The sequence below is a fragment of the Phyllobates terribilis genome, unplaced genomic scaffold (assembly GCF_046119375.1).
Source record: "Phyllobates terribilis strain yellow unplaced genomic scaffold, ASM4611937v1 Scaffold_47__1_contigs__length_9908305, whole genome shotgun sequence".
In the NCBI taxonomy this organism is placed as follows: domain Eukaryota; kingdom Metazoa; phylum Chordata; class Amphibia; order Anura; family Dendrobatidae; genus Phyllobates; species Phyllobates terribilis.
The window spans coordinates 4,552,637-4,565,000 of NW_027362807.1; positions in this window are offsets into that span (position 1 = coordinate 4,552,637).

Consider the following 12,364-nt stretch of genomic DNA (forward strand, 5'->3'; position numbering starts at 1 on the left):
GAAGCCTTCTCTTCCACTTCAGGACCTGCTCACCAGGTTCCAGGGGACCAGCAGGGGCGTGTTGGTTGAAGAGCCTCTCTTGATTTTCTCTCGCTTGAGCCATACTCCTCTCCACACTCTCCTGTACCTTCTTGTACTGTAGCCGCCGTTCCGTATCCCAGTCCGCGTCTGGGGAGGTGTCCTCGGGGGTCAGGACTCCCATCTCCAGGTCTATCGGCAGCTTACATGGTCTTGCCCTCATCAGGTAAGCCGGGGTGCAATTTGTAGCATTCACCGGGATATGGTTGTATAAGTCTATCAGGACTGGCAGCTTCTCCGGCCACAGGCGGCGTTCTTCCAGGGGCAACGTTTTGAGGAGATCAATGACGATATTATTCATTTTCTCACATAGCCCGTTGGTTTGTGGGTGGTAAGACGTTGTCCGAATCTTCTTACAGCCGTAGAGGTTGCAGAACTCCTGGAAGATTTCAGCCTCAAACTCTGGACCTTGATCTGTCAAGACTAGTGTTGAGCGATACCTTCCGATATCAGGAAATATCGTATCGGATTGGATCGGGCCGATACCCAAAAAGTATCGGATATCGCCGATTCCGATACCGGAAACCAATGCAAGTCAATGGGACACAAATATCGGAATGAAAATAAACCCTTTCTTTCCTTGTAGGTTAATTCTACATGAAGTAAAACAACTAAGAATAATGTAGAATGACATGAAAAGCCGACAATTCATCAGCGGCATACACCGGAACCCGACAATTTACAACAGAAAGAATAGAGCATCACACATAGATTAGGTAGATAGAACCATGTCAGTCACATATATATGAAGTACAGTGACAGTGTTGCTTACAGAACTTGTCATTTAGTGTAAAGGATTTATTTAAAAAAATATTAGTGTTTTCGTGCACCGTCTCTTTAAAAAAGCCGGCCGGCAATTCAGCAGCGGTACCCCACAATTTATAACAGACAGAATAGAGCTTCACACATAGATTAGATAGATAGAAACATGTCAGTCACATATATATGAAGTACAGTGACAGTGTTGCTTACTGTACTTGTCATTTAGTGTAAAGGATTTATTTAAAAAAATATTAGTGTTTTCGTGCACCGTCTCTTTAAGAAAGCCGGCCGGCAATTCAGCAGCGGTACCCGACAATTTAGAATAGAAGGAATAGAGAATCACACATAGATTAGATAGATAGAAACATGTCAGTCACATATATATGAAGTACAGTGATAGTGTTGATTACTGTACTTGTCATTTAGTGTTAAAATAAAGGATTTATTTAAAAAAAAATTGGCGTGGGGTTCCCCTTAATTTTAGGCTCTAGCGGAGGTTAAGCAGACAGCTGGGGCAAATGTTTGAAGCCTGGGAAGGGGGTAATACCCACGGAGCTTCCCAGGCTACTAATATCAGCCCCCAGCTGAATACCTAGCCTTTACTAGCTATTAAAATGGGGGAACCCCCCCAAAAAATAACGTGGGGTCCCCCCTAATTTAATAGCTAGCAAAGGCTAGGCAGACAGCTGGGGGCTGATTTTAATAGCCCAGGAAGGGTGCCATGAATATTGGCCCCCTCCCAGGCTAGAAACACCAGCCGTCAGCCGCCCCAGAAATGGCGCATCCATAGGATGCGCCAATTCTGGCACTTAGCCTCGCTCTTCCCACTGCCCTGTAGCGGTGGCAGTGGGGTAATAGGGCTGGGGTTGATGTCAGCTTATAATGCCAGCTGACATCAAGCCCAGATTAGTAATGGAGAGGCGTCTATAAGACACCCCCATTACTAACCCCATAGTCAAAGTTAAAGAAAAACACAAACACCCAGAATAAAGTCCTTTAATTGAAATAAACACACAATTCTTTATTGTTCTAAATTAAACCATACTTACAGTCACGCCCATTCCAGCTGAAGCCAACGATCTCCTGCAATAAAAGAAAAATAATAAACCAACATCATCCTTACCTTTCCATGGTTCCCAGGACGGCTTCAGCTCTGCTACATCGAGATGACAGGCTGGATCATAGCAGAACACTGCCATCCAGCCTGTCATCCCGCGGACACTGAGAAGCGCAGGCATACTTGCACTCCTCAGTGTCTGGCTGTGACGGCATAAAGATGAGCCGAGGTCATGTCCAATGAACTCAGCTCACCTCATGCACGTCACTGACAGCGTGGGAAAATTCTCCTGCACTCAGCGCTTCAGCGTGAGAATTTTCCCACGCTGTCAGTGACGTGCATGAGGTGAGCTGAGTTCATTGGACATGACCTCGGCTCATCTTTATGCCGTCACAGCCAGACACTGAGGAGTGCAAGTATGCCTGCGCTTCTCAGTGTCTGCGGGATGACAGGCTGGATGGCAGCGTTCTGCTGCGGTCCAACCTGTCATCTCGATGTAGCAGAGCTGAAGCTGTCGTGGGAGCCATGGAAAGGTAAGGATGAGGTTGCTTTATTATTTTACTTTTATTGCAGGAGATCGTTGGCTTCAGCTGGAATGGGCGTGACGGTAAGTATGGTTTAATTTAGAACAATAAAGAATTGTGTGTTTATTTCAATTAAAGGACTTTATTCTGTGTGTTGTGTTTTTTTAAATACTTTACTAGAAATTCATGGTGGTCATGTCTAATATTGGCGTGACCCCATGAATTTCGGGCTTAGGGCCAGCTGATAATGCCAAGCTGGCCTTAACCCCTTTATTACCCAGTGAGCCACCGCACCAGGGCCCTGGATGAGTTGGGTACAGCGCCAGAAGGTGGCGCTTCTATGAACGCGCCATTTTCTGGGGCGGCTGCGGACTGCAATTTGCAGCGGGGGTGGCCCAGAAAGCTTGGGTCTCCCTGCGCTGCGGATTCCAGCCCCCAGCTGCTTAGTTGTACCTGGCTGGACACAAAAATAGGGAGAAGCTTCACGTATTTTTTTTTTTTAAATTATTTCATGAAATTCATGAAATAATTAAAAATAATTGATGTGGGGCTTCGCCCTATATTTGTGTCCAGCCAGGTACAGCAGGCAGGAACGGACTGCCCCCAACCACCAGCTGCCTATTTGTACCTAGCCGGACACAACAATATAGGGAAGCCCTTTTTTTCTTAATTATTCCATGAATTTCATGAATTTAAAAAAAAAATACGTGGGGCTTCTCCCTATTTTTGTGTCCAGCCAGGTACAACTAGGCAGCTGGGGGCTGGAATCCGCAGCGCAGGGAGGCCCAAGCTTTCTGGGCCCCACCCGCTGCAAATTGCAGTCTGCAGCCACCCCGGAAAATGGCACGTTCATAGAAGCGCCATCTTCTGGCGCTGTACCCAACTCATCCAGGGCCCTGGTGCGGTGGCTCACTGGGTAATAAAGGGGTTAAGGCCAGCTTGGCATTATCAGCTGGCCCTAAGCCCGAAATTCATGGGGTCACACCAATATTAGACATGACCACCATGAATTTCTAGTAAAGTATTTAAAAAAAACACAAACACCCAGAATAAAGTCCTTTAATTGAAATAAACACACAATTCTTTATTGTTCTAAATTAAACCATACTTACAGTCACGCCCATTCCAGCTGAAGCCAACGATATCCTGCAATAAAAGTAAAATAATAAAGCAACCTCATCCTTACCTTCCCATGGATCCCACGACAGCTTCAGCTCTGCTACATCGAGATGACAGGCTGGACCGCAGCAGAACGCTGCCATCCAGCCTGTCATCCCGCAGACACTGAGAAGCGCAGGCATGCTTGCGCTCCTCAGTGTCTCTCTGTGACGGCATAAAGATGAGCCGAGGTCATGTCCAATGAACTCAGCTCACCTCATGCACGTCACTGACACCGTGGGAAAATTCTCCTGCACTCAGCGCTTCAGCGTGAGAATTCTTCCACGCTGTCAGTGACATACATGAGGTGAGGTCATGTCCAATGAACTCAGCTCACCTCATGCACGTCACTGACAGCGTGGGAAAATTCTCCTGCACTCAGCGCTTCAGCGTGAGAATTCTCCCACGCTGTCAGTGACGTACATGAAGTGAGCTGAGTTCATTGGACATGACCTCGGCTCATCTGGGTGCCATCACAGCCAGACACTGAGGAGCGCAAGCATGCCTGCGCTTCTCAGTGTCTGCGGGATGACAGGCTGGATGGCAGCGTTCTGCTGCGGTCCAGCCTGTCATCTCGATGTAGCAGAGCTGAAGCTGTCGTGGGAGCCATGGAAAGGTAAGGATGATGTTGGTTTATTATTTTACTTTTATTGCAGGAGATCGTTGGCTTCAGCTGGAATGGGCGTGGCGGTAAGTATGGTTTAATTTAGAACAATAAAGAATTGTGTGTTTATTTCAATTAAAGGACTTTTTTCTGGGTGTTTGTGTTTTTTTTAAATACTTTACTAGAAATTCATGGCGGTCATGTCTAATATTGGCGTGACCCCATGAATTTCGGGCTTAGGGCCAGCTGATAATGCCAAGCTGGCCTTAACCCCTTTATTACCCAGTGAGCCACCGCACCAGGGCCCTGGATGAGTTGGGCACAGCGCCAGAAGATGGCGCTTCTATGAACGCGCCATTTTCCGGGGCGGCTGCTGACTGCAATTTGCAGCGGGGGGGGGGGGGCAGAAAGCTTGGGTCTCCCTGCGCTGCAGATTCCAGCCCCCAGCTGCCTAGTTGTACCTGGCTGGACACAAAAATAGGGAGAAGCCCCACGTATTTTTTTTTTTAATTATTTCATGAATTTCCTGAAATAATTAAAAAAAAATTGACGTGGGGCTTTGCACTATATTTGTGTCCAGCCAGGTACAGCAGGCAGGAACGGGCTGCCCCCAACCACCAGCTGCCTATTTGTACCTGGCCGGACACAACAATATAGGGAAGCCCTTTTTTTCTTAATTATTCCATGAATTTCATGAAATAATAAAAAAAAAAAATACGTGGGGCTTCGCCCTATTTTTGTGTCCAGCCAGGTACAACTAGGCAGCTGGGGGATGGAATCTGCAGCGCAGGGAGGCCCAAGCTTTCTGCCCCCCCCCCCCGCTGAAAATTGCAGTCTGCAGCTGCCCCGGAAAATGGCGCGTTCATAGAAGCTGGATGCTGTACCTGGCTGGCATACAAAAATATGGCGAAGCCCACGTCAAAAGTTTTGGGAAAAATTAATTAAAAAATAAATAATAATTTAGGGACTGCATCTTTATTAACTCCTCAAATGTCATTTAGTGTTAAAATAAAGGATTTATTTTAAAAAAAAATGGCGTGGGATCCCCCATAATTTTTGTCTCTAGCGGAGGTTAAGCAGACGGCTGGGGCAGATGTTTGAAGCCTGGGAAGGGGGTAAAACCCACGGAGCTTCCCAGGCTACTAATATCAGTCCCCAGCTGAATACCTAGCCTTTACTAGCTATTAAAATGGGGGACCCCCCCCCAAAAAATGACGTGGGGTTCCCCCTATTTTAATAGCTAGCAAAGGCTAGGCAGACAGCTGGGGGCTGATATTAATAGCCCAGGAAGGGTGCCATGAATATTGGCCCCCTCCCAGGCTAGAAACACCAGCCGTCAGCCGCCCCAGAAATGGCGCATCCATATGATGCGCCAATTCTGGCACTTAGCCTCGCTCTTCCACGCTGCCCTGGTGCGGTGGCAGGGGGTAATAGTGGTGGGGTTCATGTCAGCGCCAGCTGCCATGAAGCCCAGGTTAGTAATGATGGGCGTCTATAAGACACCCCCATTACTAACCTACAAAGTGTTAAAAAGAAAACACACACTACACCCAGAAAAAAATAATTTATTTGAAATAAAACACACCATTTTATTTAATTCTTAGTTTACTAAATATAATAGTTACCTGTCCACGTTCCTGCGCTGATCTCCCATGCACAGCTGTCACATCTGGAGATGGTGACAGCTGTGCATGGCTGCTGTAAGCTCACGCTGCCGGGAACACGTCCGCTCCCGGCAGCGGGAGCCACTGACTGAGGTCACCGGAGTGCATTCAGGCAGCGCAGCTCCGGAGACCTCCTTTACGGCAGTGCTGTACCGTGGGAATTTCTCACGATACAGCAGGGCCGTAAAGGAGCTAACCGGAGCAGCGCTGCCTGAACTCCGGCGAACCCTTACGGCCCTGTCATTCTAGCGGCGGCGGCGGTTCAGAGCGGTCACATTCTATGTGGCTGCTCTGAACTGGAGATCATCGTGGGACACTCGTGGACTACTACGGAGGGGTAAGGATAAGGTTGTGGTTTATTATTTTATATTTTATTACAGGAGATCGATGGCTTCGGGGAATTAGGTGTCTAGGTGAGTATAGGTGTAGTTTTTTATTTTTTACTTTATTTTAGGTGGCGATCGGCGGGGACAGGTAATGTATGAACTAATTTATTGTAGGTAACCACTGGCCACCAATGACATGTATTTAAAATTTATTGGGGACACAGTAGGGCAATTTAAATAGCAGGATCAGGCTGATGGGAACTACTGCTCCCATCGAGCTGATCCTGCTGGCACGAGTGGACGGGGGACAGACATAGGCCGATGGGAGTAGTAGTGTCACATCGGCCTATGTCTGCCTGCACGCACAGACACCGCGCACACCCGCACAAACATCGCACAGACACCCCGCACACACATGCAGACATCGCACACACACCCCGCACACACACGCACAGACACCCGCACACACACTAATCATGACCGGTCTGATGGTCTGGGAGGTGAGGCTGACCTGTGCGGCCGTGGGAAAGTTCATGTGAGTTCATGCAGTCAAGCATGAACTCACATGAACCCTCTGAGGGCACCGCGGCGACTTCAAATGAACAGCTGATCGGCATCACCTGATACCTCAGCTGTTCATTTGAAATAACCGGCGGGAAAGCGCAGCACAGAACGGGAAAGCCGGCGGTGAAGTCTTTTCACTGCCGGCTTCCCCGCCCGGGTCCTTCGCTCCTTGGTGCTGCGCTCCCCGCCCGGTCCTAATTTACGATTGGGATTGGAGGTGGCGAGGGGAGCGGAGGATCGGGGTGGGAGGCTGCGGGGAAGCAGTATGGGGCTGTGTGATTGTTTAAAAGCCAGCGGCTTTTTACCGCGCGCCGGCTTTTAAACAATCAGGAGAATTCTCCCCCGCTTTGATGGCATTCTGATGACAGGCTGGATCGCGCTGCCATCCAACTTGTCATCCTTCACAGACACTGCAGAGCTCAGGCATTATGGGAACTTCCGATTCCGGTATTCGATATTGTAAAAGTATCGGAATTAAGTATCGGAATTCCGATACCGCGAATATCGGCCGATACCCGATATTTCAGTATCGGAATGCTCAACACTAGTCAAGACCTGTTCCGGATACCCGTGTGGACGGCAGAAGTGTTGTTGGAAGGCTCTGGCCGCTGTTTGGGCTGTCAAGTCTTTAACAGGAACCACCACCAGGAACCGGGAATAGTGGTCCACTATTGTCAGGGCATAGACGTAGCCCGACCGGCTTGGAGCCAGTTTCACATGGTCCAGAGCTACCAGCTCAAGAGGCTGCCTGGTGACGATGGGCATCAAGGGCGTCTTCTGGCTGGTACCGTCCTTCCTTCTGAGGTTACATGGGCCGCAGTCCCTGCACCACTTCTCTATGGCCCCTCTCATTCCGACCCAGTAGAACCGGTCTCTCAGTAGGAACTCCAGTTTCTTCCACCCGAAGTGTCCCGCTCTGTCATGGTAGGCCTCCAGGACAATTGCTGCATCTCGTCTCGGGACCACTACCTGCCAGGTCAGCTCGTGCGTCCGGTGGTTGACAAGCCTTCTGCACAGCTTACCTTCGTAGAGGAATAGCCTGCTTTTCTCCTTCCATAACTGCTTGGCTTCCTCTGGAGCGTCCGAGCCAGGGCTAGCGTCTGCCTGGGTTAACAGGTCTTTCACCAGGCGAATTGCAGGGTCACTATCTTGCGTTTCAGCCCAGCCGTGGTGAGGTAAGGGATTGAACATGACAGTGGTCAAGTCTTTGTCTCTTACACGGTGGGAGTACTGAGTGGCCCCGTACCGGTGGAATGCAGGGAGCTCTATTTCCTCCAACTCGTCTGGATCTTCTCCCTCATCGGGCAAGTGGGGCATTCTCGATAGGGCATGTGTATTGGCATTGGCTCGGCCTGCCCGGTACTTGATGGTGAAGTCATAGTTTGCTAGTCGGGCCATCCACCGCTGCTCTAGGGCACCAAGTCTCGCATTGTCCAGATGTGTCTACGGATTGTTGTCCGTGTACACAGTGAACTTCACAGAGGCCAGGTAATGCTTGAAACGTTCTGTTATGGCGCACACCACTGACAAGGACTCCAGCTTAAAGGAGCTGTAATTCTCCGGGTTTCTCTCGGTGGGCCTCAGCTTCCGGCTGGCGTACGCGATCACCCTTTCTCTGCCCTGTTGGTTCTGTGACAGTACGGCTCCCAGCCCCACATTACTGGCGTCTGTGTGGAGGATAAAAGGCTGGCCATAATCAGGGCAGGCCAGGATCTCATCCCCCGTGAGGGCCATCTTCAGCTGGCAGAAGGACTCCTCTTCTGGCTTGTCCCACTTGAAGGGTGGCTTTTGGCTTCTGGTCTTAGACTGTCCTATAAGGAGGTCCTGCATAGGGGCTGCCATCTTGGTGAACCTGGGGATGAACCTTCGGTAGTAACCTATCAACCCGAGGAACTGCCTCACTTCTTTTATGTTAGAGTGGCTTGGCCAGTTCTTTATTGCCGTGATTTTGTCAGGGTCGGGGGCTACTCCGTCTGCACTGACCACGTGTCCCAGGTACTGTACCTTCGGCTTTAACAGATGGCACTTGGAGGGTTTCACTTTCATGCCAAAGCCTGCCAGGGCCTCGAACACCTCAGCCAGGTGCTTTAGATGGTCCTCGTAAGTCTTCGAATAGACAATCACGTCGTCCAGGTAAAGTAGGACGGTCTCAAAGTTTCGGTGCCCTAGACAGCATTCCATCAGCCTCTGGAAGGTCCCGGGTGCGTTGCAGAGCCCGAACGGCATATAGTTGAATTCACTTAATCCCATCGGGGTGGTGAAGGCGGTCTTCTCCTTATCAGCCTCTGCCACAGGAACCTGCCAGTACCCACTAGTAAGGTCCAAAGTAGAGAAGAAATTAGCTGATTTTAGTGCGACCAAAGACTCCTCTATTCTAGGCAACGGGTATGCGTCTTTATGGGTGATACGATTGACTTCTCTATAGTCCACGCACATTCTCATAGTACAGTCTTTCTTTTTTACCAGAACCAAGGGGGCTGCCCAGGGGCTACAACTGTCTCTAATGACCCCGGCTTCCTTCATTTCTCTCAGCATGCCCTTTGCGTTCTGATAGTGTGCTGGGTGGTACAGGTCTGTATCTTTCTTTTATTGGTGGGTGGCTCCCCGTGGGGATGTGGTGTTCTACCCCTTTCACTCTGCCGAAGTCTAGCGGGTGCTTTCTAAAGATTCTCTCGTACTCTTGAACCACCCGGTAGACTCCTTGTTTTTGGTGCAAGGGAGTGGAGTCATCACCCACGTGGAGTTTCTGGCACCAGTCCTCCTTGGGTTTCTGGGAACCATTACCCTCCGCCTGGGGAGATGGAGGCAAGGGTTCCATGGCCCTGACAGCATTGTGTTCAGCAGTATACAATTTGGCTAGTGTAGCGTACCGGGGCAAGTGTACTTCCCTTTCCCCAATGTTTAAGATCCGGATGGGCACCCTTCCATGGCGGACATCGACCACCCGCCGGGCTGTCAAAATGGTGGGCCTGCTGTCTGAGTACACAGGTTCTACCATGGCTTGGTAGTCTCTCCCTCTTAACCCGATTGCAGTCCGACACCAGATCATTTCACTTTTGGGGGGCATGGCAATGGGGAACGGGTCGCTCATCGTCACGCTACCGATCTCACCACCAGACAGTTCTACCTGTTGCCATCTCATCAGGGCTCTTATCTCCTTCTGGAGGACCCTCTGTTGGCTGGAGCTCGCATTCATCGCCACCTGCTGCAAAATTACAAGTACTTCTGAAAGACAATTTTCAATCACATTAGTACCCAAGGTTATTTTAGGGTGAATTTCTCGACAGTCAATGTCCACAATGATCACTCCCTGTGCCGGCAGTTCAACTTTACCAATCTTAATGGTCATCTCTCTGAACCCCACCTGCGGCACGGGTTGACCATTGCTGGCGATGATGCTCAAGTCATCGTCTGGATAACGAGTTATATCAGTGTCACTCCAGTACTGCTTGAAAAGTACATAGGGGATGGTAGTCACTTGGGACCCGGTGTCCAGCAGTGCACTCATGGGGATACCGTCCAGCACTACGGGTAAAACCGGACGTCCCCCTACGTACTTATCACGCCAATTAGATGGGCCTGATGACCTTATGCCTGGGGGTTGGCCCTTTGCCCCAGGTCGGACCCATTTAAAGTACAGTACCTGGCTACGTGTCCCGGCTGGCTGCAACGACGGCAAATCGGCTGTCCATCCTCAGTGTAATGATCGGCGGGCCTCCCTCTGAACGACGGGATCCTCCTCCGTCGACGCCACGGGACATCCTCCAGACTGGAAGCCAGCTTGATTGGTCCTGACGGGTCCATCTGTAACGACTGTACGGTCCTGGTCAATGCAGCAACACTCTTTGTTAGTTCTTGGACCTGATGGTACAGGTTTGCAGGCGGGGATGGATTTAGGGCCTGCGCATCAGCCCCCACAAGGTCTGCGGGATAGGGCGCCGCCCCCTGGTGGTAAGGGATGGCAGGGCGCCGGGAAGCTACAGCGCCACCCGGTGCAGGTTCTCGGAGCACCCGGATGGCCCTATCTTTGAACTGTGCAAAAGTCAAATCGGGGTTCTGTAGGGCCATGAGGCGCAGCTGGGTTCTGTGGGCGCTGGACAGCAGACCTTCTATGAACTGGTCAGTCAATAGTTTATCTGTATCCTGCACGCTGCCAGGGTCAGCTTGCTTAATTGCCCCCAAGGCTTCCTGTAAATTTAGGGCAGAATCTCGGATGCTATCTTGAGCTCGCTGCTTACATCCATAGAACCGCATTTTGATTTCTGCTGAGGTACGGGTATCAAAGGTGTCCCGTAGACGGGTCAGAACCCCCCTTACAGTCCTTTTCTCCTCAGCTGTCCAAGACTTTACCTCCCGCTGGGCCGCACCAGTTAACTGCCCTATCAGTATGCTTACTTTCTGTTCTTCTGTCAGGGGATAAACTTTGAACAGGCTATACAGCCTTTCTTTAAAGTCGCCCAAGGTATGCGACTCGCCGGCATACTGGGGCAGCCAGGCCGCTCCGGGGATATAGGCAGGGGTGGATTAAGAGTAGCAAGGGCCCCGGGCAGTTTAGAAGGCGCGGGCCCCCTCCACACACCTGATTTATCACGTGACATGTCACATGATCCCCTGTGATAGATCATGTGATAGTTCACCTGAAATTAATTTGGCATAATATTAATTGTGCTGCCTCATCTGAGAGCAGCACAATATTGGGGCAGATACCCTGATTCCAGCGATGTGTCACTTTTTCAGCTGCTTGTTGTCATTTTGAGAAAATCACCGTTTTATCTGCTGCAGATCTAGCAGCTCTCTGAATGCTGCGCTCTGTATAGCCCCACCCACACCACTGATTGGCAGCTTTCTGCCCATGCTCAGTGTACACAGAAATCTACTGATCAGTGATGGGGGTGGGGTCCTACAGAACTTACTAGTCATCTAGTGATAATTACCTTCTGACAAATCAATGATTTTATCAAAACAACACTAAGCAGCCCAGTAAGTGACACATTACTGGAATCAGTGCCTCTAACCCTACATTATGCTGCTCTCAGATTAGGTGGCAAAAACCTGATGACAGATTCCCTTTAAAGGAGCTGTAAAGACAAAAAAGTTTGTATTAAAAAAAATACAAGCCATTTGTTAAATTAACTTTTTTTCATTGTTAATTCACATTAGACTGTATCTTCAACACTTTTGTCAGCAGGTCTTATTACAGACTCTGAGTAGGGCAGCTCTCTCCCTCTCCCTCAGCAGAAAGTCACAGCATGGTTAAAAAACGGGATCTTTTATGATTTTCTCATAATAAATAAAAAAGGACATGCAAGTCCTCCAAACTATTTTCCGTTTCTCTATAGGGGAGGTCCTAAATCTTTCTTGTTCTTTAGTTGATCACATGTCAAAAATGCAAAGCATTTACTATGAACTCGCCTAAAAAAATATACACTTGGAGAGTAATATCATCATCTGCATGTAAATATTCCTTGACTCTAAGGGCTCGCTCACACTGTCGTATAACACGGCCGAATGCTATGTGATCGGATAGGACTCGGCCCTATGTTATACTATGGGACAGTGCGATTATTGGCATGAGAAAATAATCTCATTCGATATTCGGACCATGTGCACCCATACAAGTCTATGGG